The 12,279-nt window shown below is 36.3% G+C and overlaps 1 protein-coding gene and 1 long non-coding RNA gene across 2 annotated transcripts in view; one reads left to right on the top strand and one right to left on the bottom strand.

Moving 5' to 3' along the window:
* LOC134662755 (protein O-mannosyl-transferase TMTC1-like) overlaps positions 1 to 12,279 on the bottom strand; it is a 133,168-nt gene that overhangs the window by 15,561 nt on the left and 105,328 nt on the right. The gene's annotated exons all lie outside the window — the stretch shown is intronic.
* LOC134662853 (uncharacterized) overlaps positions 1 to 12,279 on the top strand; it is a 39,908-nt gene that overhangs the window by 18,169 nt on the left and 9,460 nt on the right. The gene's annotated exons all lie outside the window — the stretch shown is intronic.

Genomic DNA, 12,279 nt, shown 5'->3' with positions numbered 1-12,279 from the left:
TCTTACTTTCTTTCTTTCATACCCCACCCGACGTAGTAATGTCGATTTTAATTTTTTTTCTTTTCCAAAAGGTGGCTTAAGTTTATTTGTAATTGTAAGCAATATTATTGTTATAGGTATTGTTTATTTCCTACTTTCATGTCTATAGTGATACTCGGACAATTATGACCAATAGTGTAGGAAATAAAGGTAGTGGACCCCGCCGTAATTCCTCAGCCAGAAAAAACTTTACAGTATGATAAAGTGTCAACAAATAAAAAGTATTGTATAAATTTCCAAAGAATAATAATAATAGATAATAGGATTTAAGTAAATACCTAAAGTCTTAAATCGTTAATATCTTTTTACGGAAAAATGCTCAGAACAATTGACGTAAGATCATCACAATCGGCCCACGCATTTTGTCTCTAGAGTGCAACAAAGGAACAAACTTACATACACTACACTGTACACTGATAAACGCATTACCATATTTTTTTGCGTCCCACACTAATAAAATCTTAAAAATCAAGGTGGGCTACTCGATGTAAAACGGAAAAGAACAAAATGTATACGTACTTACCTAGAACTTATTCTAGCAAAAACGAAGGATTAACAAAATGTAATATCGACATAACTGTTATGTATGTATGTATACGTGTGTATGTGTATATGTGTGTATACGTAGGTGGGAATTTTCAGTAAAAAGAGTGTACCATTTTTATTTTGTAAAACTATCAACTTTCGGTCTATCAGTCAGCTTAGAATCTCGGTCATTAAACGACAAATAATATGTCGAAAAATCACGTAACATTTGACAAGTTTACCATTCCATGTTCATGTCGCAGTCGGATCGTATAATCCGCCGTATTACATTACGGCTAGCCGTTTTACAAAACAGGGGCGTTTTGAAATGCGGCGGTTCGACGATTAGCCGGATTGTAAATCCGCCGGAATGTATTCGGCGCCATACGTTCTTCAACACGGCTAGCCGTAATGTAATACAGCGAGTCATTAGCCGCCGCTTTGACAGTTTTTAGTTCCCATTTTTAACACTCGTGGCGCTGCCTGACATAACAACAACAAACTATGAAAAACGCTGGGGTGTCCATCAAATCTGGAGTTCGTCGGACTGTTTCTTTTTAAAAAACATTTCCTTCGCAACTTAACTAGATGCGGGGCTCCTATTTCTGAGCGGTTTGCCCTTCGGGCATCTGAAGCTACCTAACGAACCTAACCTACCTACCTATTGATTTAGTGAGACGTCCGTGAAAACATTACACTTTGGGGAAAAAAGCGTAGGTAAGTAAGTAGGTTAGGTTCGTTAGGTAGCTTCAGATGCCCGAAGGGCAAACCGCCCAGAAATAGGGCTCCGTCTATTTAAGTTGTGAAGGAAATGTTTTGGAAAAGAAACACATGTAGTGCGGTGGGATTAGGGTTTGCAATCCGGATCCGAAATGTATAAAATTATCCGGATCTGGATCCGGATCCGCGGATCTTCCCATACATTTCGGATCCGCAGATCCTCCCATACATTTCGGATCCGTCGTGCAAACAAGTAAAAAACCCTAGGTGGGACCATGGTATAAATATATTAAATTGCAAACATTGTCAAACTCCGGTTGCGTAGGCGACCGAAAGAACTGGTCACTCTACAACCTAAATAGTAGATACGATGCGGCTAAACGTAGGCCGCCTTATTGAAGAACGTATCGCAATGACAATCCGGCTAATCGTCGAACCGCCGCATTTCAAAACCGCCCCTGTTTTGTAAAACTGCTAGCCGTAATGTAATACGGCGGATTATACGATCTGACTACGACATTTATATTTTATTCATGAATATGTGAGGCAGCTTATTCAAAGTATATTATGCTTATACATAACTCGTTGAATTAAAAAGAAAATCGTTCGTCCGTTCTTTTCAACATTCTTACGGTTATTATTACGGTTTTCTTAAAATCGCAAATTCTTTCATACGACTGATGAAAATGAAAATATTTATTTGTAGAAAATGGGTAGATAAATGATCTTATGCTATATGTATACAGTCTCTCCATTTTCAGCCTATTACAGCCTGAAGATTCATACATAATTATTAATAGGGACATCACTTTGCACTGACACTAGTTAGGTAGTTTAAAATCAATCTGAAATCGAGATTTTTTTAAGGAGCATTACTTCCTTTTGAATGCCTTCCTATACCTATGTAACTTCTAGTATAACGGTTAAGGCAAAATGGAATATTCTGAAGTACCTAACCTCTGAATAAAATATTAAGGTCATAGTAATTTTTCTAGATAGTCATAAAATAAAGTGTGAGTACACAATAGCACAAACAATAGCCTTGACCTCCCGATCGATGTACTTAATGACAGCCGGAAAATTCGTTTCAATTTATTACTTGCTCGGACACATTTGTGTCGTGTCGTTAAAAGCAAGGACTAGTATTTACACACTTAAGACAAACGGCCATATTCGAACTTTAAGATACGTCAAATATTAGATATATTAGACATCACCAAGATATGTCAGTGTCAAACAAGTGTCAAAGGTGACGTTTCTTCAAACAGAAACGTCAATTTTGACACTTGTTTGACACTGACATATCTTGATGATGTCTAATAGATTCTAATGGATATCTAGCTCGAAATCCGAATACGGCCCAAACTTTCCGACGTGTGTTTATGTTGTGAGTAAATGTTTAAACACGATTGGACAGGTAGAAAAATCGATAAATAAATAAATAAAAAACAATATATATATGCCGTGTGCTATAATCGGAATTATTTGAATGTTCTTTATGCTTATCTGCGTAACTGCAAAACAGTTTTATTTATTTCTGTGATAAGTAGGTATGGATATTTAGTCCCGAGATGTGGATGACACACTTGTTCCAATATTTATGAATATTTCTACAATAATTACTTAATATATGGTCGATCTTTATGCAAAACACACAATTTAGCATACTGATTTGTATAAGATAGTTAAAGAGCATTCATTTGATTACTTTTGCTAACCTAAAAACAGAAAATATGTCTAACTAAAGTCTATTTTTTATTCGGTAGACTGAAATTACTAAAATGACATTTCATACCATGAAATGTCATTTTAGTCTACCGAATAAAAAAATAGACTTTAGATTTCATTTTTAGGGTTCCGTACCCAAAGGGTAAAAACGGGACCCCATTACTAAGACTCCGCTGTCCGTCCGTCCGTCCGTCCGTCCGTCTGTCACCAGGCTGTATCTCACGAACCGTGATAGCTAGACAGTTGAAATTTTCACAGATGATGTATTTATGTTGCCGCTATAACAACAAATACTAAAAACAGAATAAAATAAAGATCTAAGTGGGGCTCCCATACAACAAACGTGATTTTTGACCGAAGTTAAGCAACGTCGGGCGGGGTCAGTACTTGGATGGGTGACCGTTTTTTTGCTTGTTTTTTTTGCTTGTTTTGCTCTATTTTTTGTTGATGGTGCGGAACCCTCCGTGCGCGAGTCCGACTCGCACTTGGCCGGTTTTTTGGAATCTTTTCCGAGTTGTTTAAACCACATATTAACACTTTATCAAATATTGATAATAGACAATAATACTTGTCCTCTACGTTTTCAGGAATTATAAGTAATAATTTATTTTTTTACGAGATAGTTTTTCTCGGGCGCTTGTAGATTTAACACTCAGTACAAGAAGAATATTCTCAAGGAGAAGGATATTTTTCACGCTTCCTGCTTTCATACAAGCATCATTCTAATATTTAAAAAAATCTTAACTCACGAAAACCGCCAACCAAAAAGCGGCATTTATACTAACAGCATCGTTCTGAGGTAAATTGTGGGGAAAAGGCTCTCACGTAGTCACTCACTGAGATTGCCGAGCGTCCGTATAGGAACCGTGTTACTTTCATTTATCAGCAAGTTCAAAATATATGTGGAAGTTGTCCTTTGTACTCGTGTGGGCTCAGCAAGGCATTGGATGTAGTACGTATACGGAATGAATGTGTAGATTAAAGTGCATAATAATTGTTAAATTATACATAATTAAACAAGTAGTTCTATATTTAGGTACAAGATAATTAATATAATTATACTCTTATTTCTTTAGAAGCTTCAAATTATTTAACTTAATACTAAAGGAAAAGACGTTGTTTTTGTATGAAAAGCACTTGGACGTTAAGAGCACCTCACACATCTCGTTTTTGTGAGTAGATTTAGCCAGTACATATATAGACTGGTGAACTGTAAATTTTTGCAAAGAGAAAAACCTGTGAAGCTGTGCTATCAGATGTTTCACAGCAACATTAACATGGATACGGAACAAAGCATGGAGTTTTTTGGCAAATAAATATATTTAATAGTACAATCTGCCATCTTCTTTTTAGAACCATAGGGTTGGGACTATGATCTGAGGTTGGGAATGTAATTTTAACAGATAACAGAGGCCTATTCAGGTAAATAAAATGTCAAGTATTTGATGTCTACACCTGAGAACAAAGAAGGACAACACAAACATATTATAGGCCGCACAGAACATATACCTAGGTAAAACAAAGGTGAGCGATTAGTCCAGAGAGGCTACTGTGAAAACCGAATTTCGCAAATTGTGGGCATTTTTCTGTGTCACTCTAATTACGCCTTCATTGGAGTAAAAGAGAAAGATCCCCGCAATTTGTGAAATTCGGCTTTCGCGGTAGCCCCTCAGATAAAGTCGACACAAACAGTACCTATATAATCTGTTATACTATAAGGCTATAATAGCACATAGTGGCGTGTTATTATGGGATTTCGAGGCCGTAGGTTTTATTTTGTAACAATTTTATCCCCTTTAAATATGAATTGCGGGATATAAAATGTTACACCATGGTTATTGATTTAATTGTAAACTGATTTTATGTTTGGTTAATAAATATTATTACAGTAGGACATCACGTTTTCGAAACATAAATATCAGCACAGCATTAATAGGTACCTATGCGATAAAGTACTTATGTTTATCTATAAATTAATAATTTTCTACACAATTTCAACAATAACACCACATACACACATACCCATTAAAAACTTTGTCGTTAGCAACCCAACACGACAATTTTATTTGAACTTTGATGAAAACTGTCGTCAAACAAAACGGTGTCACGCGTATTACCCCGAAATTGTACCGCGCGGGAAAATTGGACGAAAGATAAAACTTGTAGACCCGATGTTCAGAAAAACGGCCGTCGCCAACACGCCCACCAAATTGGAACACCTTCTAATCAAAAGTTCCACCACAAAAATGCAACAATATCGGGTTATGACTTATTTGAAACGTATTACTTTTTTCAGGGATCCGTATTCCGTGTCCGAAAGCAGCCAATGTAACACTAAGTAGAGTCAGACCGAGAAAAGTCTGCAGCGATTTTGATAGCCCACGCAGTGCAAGTGTCATTTTAAACGTCAAACTTCTATGAATTTATGACGTGTATTAGGTACTTAAATAACACTTGCACTGCGTGGGCTATCAAAATCGCTGCAGACTTTTCTTGGTCTAACTCTACCTACTTAGTTTGTCTGTTTCACTTTTAAAAGGTAAGACTCTGGAAAAGGATGGCGCATTACATTTTATAACATGCCAATATTTTATGATAATTCTTAATAACAAGAGGAGCTAAATTGCGTGTTAAAATTGAAAGTCAAAATTAAAATATTTACATTACTTTTGTATTTCATGTTCTACTAGAACGGTGAAACAAAAACATCTAAGTTGGCTTGATTAATAAAGAAATTCAACCAATACGTATATAAATAGTATAGTTTTATTTTTATTTTTTTTTATATATTTTTTTTCCTGGCTTACTCCCTGCAATTTTTCCCAGGGTGAATTTGCCAATGTCGGTGTTGACAAATAGTATAGTTAATAATGAACTCCAGCGTAAGTCTGACTGAAGAAAAGAAGACCTTCATTTTAAAATAATAAGTAAGTAGTTACATAAAAACAAAACGTGTGATAGTACAGAACCTGCTACGATTCGATTTTACGTGTAAGATCTGATTTACCCGCTTTTTAAGGTTATCTAGAAATAACAGGGATTATGTCACGGAATCAACCGCCATTTTTCCCAGTTTATGTCTTCGGGGCCATAAGGTTTGATTGGTTCCTTGTATCTTTACAAAAAGACACTTATTTTTTATTGGTATCCATATGTCAGCTTCGTATCGTATTTAGAGTGGCTATATCGGGTTAACAGGGGCATATTTTTATGGTTGTCCCGAGTCTAATTATTTTTTGTGTTATGCCACTGATGAGCACAGTGGTATAAAAGTCCCTACGTAAAAATAAACCCTTATAAGTTACTTTCTCTTCCATTAGTACGTCTATACACTTTCCACGTAAAATATTCCTAGATGGGATAAATACACTGCCGTATTCGAACTTCAAGATATTCACAAGAGACGACACGTACTAGATCCATTCTAGATTCGTTATAGTTTAGATTTCAACTAGTTCTGTTTTGCAGCGCAATTCGGGCAACCAATGTCACTTTTACGATAGATCGTGTTAGATATCTATTAGATGTGAATTAGATTTCTAAGTAATATCTTGTGGAAATCGTTCAAGAAGTATCTCCAGAATCGCGGAAATGTCAAATTTGACAGGTTAGATCTTAAACATATCGTTATCGAATCTTGGCGATGTCTAAAAGATATATAATAGATGTCTATTACAAAATCCGAATCGGACCCATAGTAAAGTGCGGTAAAAGCTAAGATACATTTGCCCCCGCTAGCCCAGTACTGAAAATATTGTAAAACAGATATAAAAGAACTGCTTCAAAACAGCAAGTATTAAAAAAAATACATGCATTTGTAAAAATCCTGCTATCTGATTAAGATACATTTGTAGCTAGTTAAGTTTATACATTTTTAAAACGTTAAAACATCGGCAAGCGTTATTATTTGCTCGATTTTACAAATCCAAAAGCTATCAACGACAACAATTACAAAAACAACCATGGTGCAAGGATATCACTGTTCGCAAACTGCATGGACTCACTCCTTGATTGCTTTTTAATAGACCAAGCCGTATATTCTTATTACTTGCGTGAGTGTCAGCGAAGCGAGCTCTCGGGTCTACCAATGTAGCGTGACCTCGAGATGTGTAGGATAAGATGAGATTGAAATATAGTGTTGATAAAGCTTAAGTTTTTGAAGTTCCCAACTCCTAGTGTTTAATGTTTCGACAAGTAAGTTTTTATATTAGTACACAAATCGTTTCGAGTCGTTTCGAAAACCTTCGAAAAAATCGCTACAGAAATAAAGCAAAAATGATATAACAAGAATCAAAATATAAAGTCGAGAGACTTATTAGATTCGATTTATTACTAATGTTTTATACTAGTGCATCTCAACTCTCAACTTGCTAGCAGGTAGAGACTGGAACCATTAAAAAGGGGCCATAATCAAAATAATTATTTTATCAGCACTCCAATATCCCCTAACAATACTTATTCTCGTATTCGAGCATGATTCACATGCCAAAAAAATATTTTGATATTGGCACTTTTTTTATAAAATGGTTTATCTACCCAAATATCATAAACCCTCCATGATGCGTCCAAGAACCACACATTATGACCACCATAAAAATATACTGTTTTGTTAGAACAAATTTCTTATCTGTAACAATGTTATTATTGCTAAATAATAACATCGATTTCGATAATATTATGCATTCAAATTTCGAACATCTTTGAAAAACAAAGAAATTTGATTTGACCTCTATTCTAATATCAGTCGAGATGACGTTTAGTTCGGAATGAATTGTTAATTTTCAAACAAATTTGACAAATGTCGCACGTAAGTAAGATATCGAATGATATGATAGTTGGGGCCGACTCTAGTTTGTCTCTGAATTAAAAAAAAACTATGACAGCTGCCAGAAAACTTTTCAATACTGCCATTACAGGTTAAAATTTGTTTTGTTGCATAAAATTGTTCAATTTGTTGAATTTAAACCATAAAATGAGCGATCAAGATGATATAGATATTTCGGCGACGCCTCCTGATATCCGTGACAAAGCAACTAACGTTATAAATGACTTATTACCAGCTAAGTCAAGGAAACAATACAAAGGAACATACTTCTGTCCGAGCTGGGCAACTGAATTATAATAATTGCACCATCCAAACTAAACTAGGTAAATAATTATTATTGTTCTAAATCAATTTCTTCATTTTCGCATTTGTTTTCTGTTTTATTTTACTAATAATTATTGTTAGTGGCCCTGAACAACACCGCGATCCCGGTCATAATATGCGGCTCCTGAATGCATCATGAAGGCTTATGATATGTGGGTAGATAAAGTAGTGTATGTAACTGTACATAATTAGGCATTAAAACACTCGTGTGATCCTTTTAAGAAACTCACTTCGTTCGTTTCTTAAACCCACACTCGTGTTTAATGCCCTTCATTATGTACAGTCACATAAACTACTATAAAGTCATGGGCAAGTATCCCGGACTCTCCCTACTCGGTAAGCGTGTGTAATGACACTGTTCCGATATAGTCCGGGCGCCGGCGTTGATTTGTTCTACGTGGCCAGGTTTCCTATTAGCAGTCGCAGTTTGTTTGGAACGAACCGATACATTCTAATTACCCCTACATTATCATGTGTGTCTGTGGACTTGAGATGCATTGATGTTGTTTTCTAACTTTGATTTTTAGTTCCGTGGAATTCTGAAGTTTCCTGGGGCCTGGTACTGCCAGGCAAAAGACTACTTTAATTTATGGTGAGAATAACAAGCCAAAATAAAATTTTGCAAATACGTTTTGTTTGACATAATTATTTTTCCTTAAAATCATAATGATACTTTATTTATTTATTTAATCTTTATTGCACAAATGAAAATACAAACGTACAAAAGGCGGACTTAATGCTACAATGCATTCTCTACCATGCAGTCCACCTTCGGGGAAAGCAGATAACTTGTAGGCGGTGTCGTAATTACAAAACAAAGATAGTTATATTCGTGAAAACAAAGATAGTTTAATTTTAAAGTGCAATTTGGACATGAGAAAATAGCAGGTATTGTAAGCCAAGTGACAAATTATTGTTAGTTAGTTAGTGTTTTTTTCGATGTACCTACGACCCTATTCATAAAAAAATCAGCTAAAAATGCAGTTGCGTGATGCAGGGTCGCGTGCCCCTAAATGTTTTATAATGACAACCTCGGCACAATGTCCTTTTGTGTGTGGTTTTTATTGTCCACTAATGGTCCTTTTGTGATAAAAGATAGCCTAGTGCTTTAACCGATTTACGTGATTAACGATGGAGATAGTATGTTCAATCGTTTGATGATCTGGTAAATCGCTACTTGATGGTTCCTACTTACTAAAATAGAAATGTTGAGTATTGTAAATTTGAACTGTAGCAGGTAAATTTCTAACCAATTAAATTTAGTTTGTGGTTTGGGTTTAAAAAATACAATAGCTACATGTGCGTATATTGAATCCTGAGCATAGTGAGGATGTTCAAGTATTAACGCCCGAGGTGGAAATATTTTTTTCACCTCAGCAGCTCGAACAAGGGTAGTTTGCTACTTAAAAACAGTGAGCAAAATCGCATTTTTTGTGAAAACTTAATTGTTGGTATATCTTAAGAAAACATGAGTGAACAGAGGTAAGATGATGAAGAAGGAATACATTTTTCGGGTTCTCTAATATGTTCTCACTGCTGAGGTGAAAAGTTTTGTGAACTACACGAGATCAAAGTTATTTACATCTCGTGCGCTTTTGAGTCCCTTACTACGCTCAAGATTCTAAATTAGATTCACTCGCTACGCTCGTGAATCTAGTATAGAATCTTTCGCTTGCACGGGACTCAAAATAAGCACTCGAAGAAATATCAAACTTTGATCTCTTGTTGTGCAAATAACTATTCTGCCATGAGCTTTTTTCACATCAGCTTTGAGGAAATTATTATGTTTAAATATTATTTAAGCTAAAAAAGGTACCTGTTGCACGTAATCGATTATAAAGAAAATGTAGTCGATTATGAGCATACTATTTTCATATTTCATTGTGTTAATGTTTTAAACAGTAGCATAAAATGAGCTAGAACAGAAAAGAGTCTCTTTGCTCGCGGTCAGGGAAAAAAGGCCTTTTTCGAGTAGGTGATGTGAAATAATCTATATTCTGTGCCAGTGCCTATGTGCATTAAAGAAGTAGATAAGTTCGCGAGCTCTTACAGCAGCGAGCCGCAAATGCAGTGGTTGTCAGTGCAGGGAAATATTAATACCGCCGGTCACGCGAGCGCCCTAGGGTTGCCAGATGGTCGGGATTTGGCGGGATTCTCCCGATTTTTAGCATGTGTTCCCGATTCCCGACGAAGTGAAAATTGTCCCGAAAAACAGCTTCACGTTATAAAACAATAATTTCAAGTTTGGAACATTCATCGAGCGAGCGAGCGACCCGCGTCGAGCGCGTCAGCGACCAGCGTGCGCGCGGGGCGCGCATGGCGTGGGACCTTGCGGTGGGGGTGCGATGTTTTTTGTTTTTCCCGACTTAAGGCCCAGAATCCCGGAAAATTTAAGTATATTTTTTCCCGATAATAGCACCTTTCGATCTGGCAACCCCAGAGCGCCCGCCCGCGGTTAAAGTTTCCGAACGCCCCGAATGTTTGAGTTGGCGGCTGCGGTTAGCAGTCAACTGTGAACAGATACATCAGTGCGTCTTTTTAACCCGTAATATGGCAAACAGAAACTTACGCTTAAAAGTTACTCAAAGGTTAGTTGTGGTTGTCCGGGGAAATATTAATAAAGCCCGCGGTTAAAGTTATTGCCCGCGGTATAATGTTAGAGTCGGCGGCTGCTGTTAGCCGTTAAGTATCCACATCAATAAATACATATAGACGGTTAAGCAGATCTTGTCAGTAGAAAAAGGCGGCAAATTTGAAAAATGTAGGCGCGAAGGGATATCGTCCCATAGAAAATTTGAATTTCGCGCCTTTTTCAAGTGCGTCTTTTTAACCCTTTTCCAAGGAGTTCCAAATAAATAATTTACCTACACTTCAGTGTTCTACTTGTCTGCGTTCAGTAAGGTATTGAAAACATTTTTTTTGAGAGAACAATATTTTACAATTAGGTAGCATACCTAGGGTTTACAATCCGGATCCGAAATGTATGAAATCACCGCCAAATTGAAGACCTCCTTCTTTTTTAAGTCGGTTAAAAACGGTTGAGTCTGGTTGAGTCTACTAGTACTATGCAGTGTAAATGAGCGCCTAACCTAAGTTTAATCTAAATTAATATCATTACATTTATTTAAAAAATGACATCGCATAAAGCCGCACCGAAATGGAACGCAGCCATCGGACCATCAAGTGACAATGCCGGTGAGTCGTCTTTTCCGACGTCCGTGATAAATGGAACGCGCCCGACTGGAGACGGTTCATAAAGCCTAAACAGACAACCGCACCGCAACGCGACCTTGGTGCGGTGTGTTAGTCTGTTTCGACTAATACAACGAACGGGCCCGTATTTCAGAGGACCTATTGCGTCTATTTGCCTCTCTATTGTTTGAATATGCAAGGAAGATAGAGAGGCAGATAACTAAATTTGGATTGAATGGAGCACGTTTATTTACTTTACCTCTGTTACAATCAACATATATTTGGTAAAACGAAATCTGTGCATCGTATAAAAATTTTAAGTAAGTAAAATCAAAGCATATAAGCAAAAAGTATTTAAATCTGCTTCAGTACTAACAGTGGCGCAACCAGATTTACCTTACCTGTCCGTTTGCCGAGCACTTTAACACTCTAGTTGGTTCGGTAGATAAACTCATTTTCAGGAGCTAACTGCTACCAGGAGACCAGTTCTGTTTTAACAATTAGAATAAGATTTTCATCTTGATTTAATACGACCTTGAGTCTTGTCATTCAAACTCTCATGCGGTGAAAAATTATTTACCAGTTATTAGTGGTTTGGAACTGGAAGCTTGGAATCGCATTGTTATTATAAATGTAAAAATATTCACACAAATTTAATTTAAACGGGTTATTGGACCGACCAATACCTTTTTTTATGTCACTAATTTCACTTGAACCTGAATGTTCTAACTTTTTTGAGAAACTGTAATACACTTCTTCCATTTAAAAGTATGTATAGGTACATAATACAGCAGCAAATCGTTGTAATAATATATAGGTATAGCAAGTATACAGCTAATAGAGCTGCAATCGAACTTTAGAAATCTCAATTTGATATGATATTTTTCACTTTTTGAAATGAGAACGATACTCCGTTTGAATGGGAA

The sequence above is a fragment of the Cydia amplana genome, chromosome 3, assembly GCF_948474715.1.
Source record: "Cydia amplana chromosome 3, ilCydAmpl1.1, whole genome shotgun sequence".
In the NCBI taxonomy this organism is placed as follows: domain Eukaryota; kingdom Metazoa; phylum Arthropoda; class Insecta; order Lepidoptera; family Tortricidae; genus Cydia; species Cydia amplana.
The sequence above is the reverse complement of the archived record's forward strand: the minus strand, read 5'-3'. Positions and strand labels throughout refer to the sequence as shown.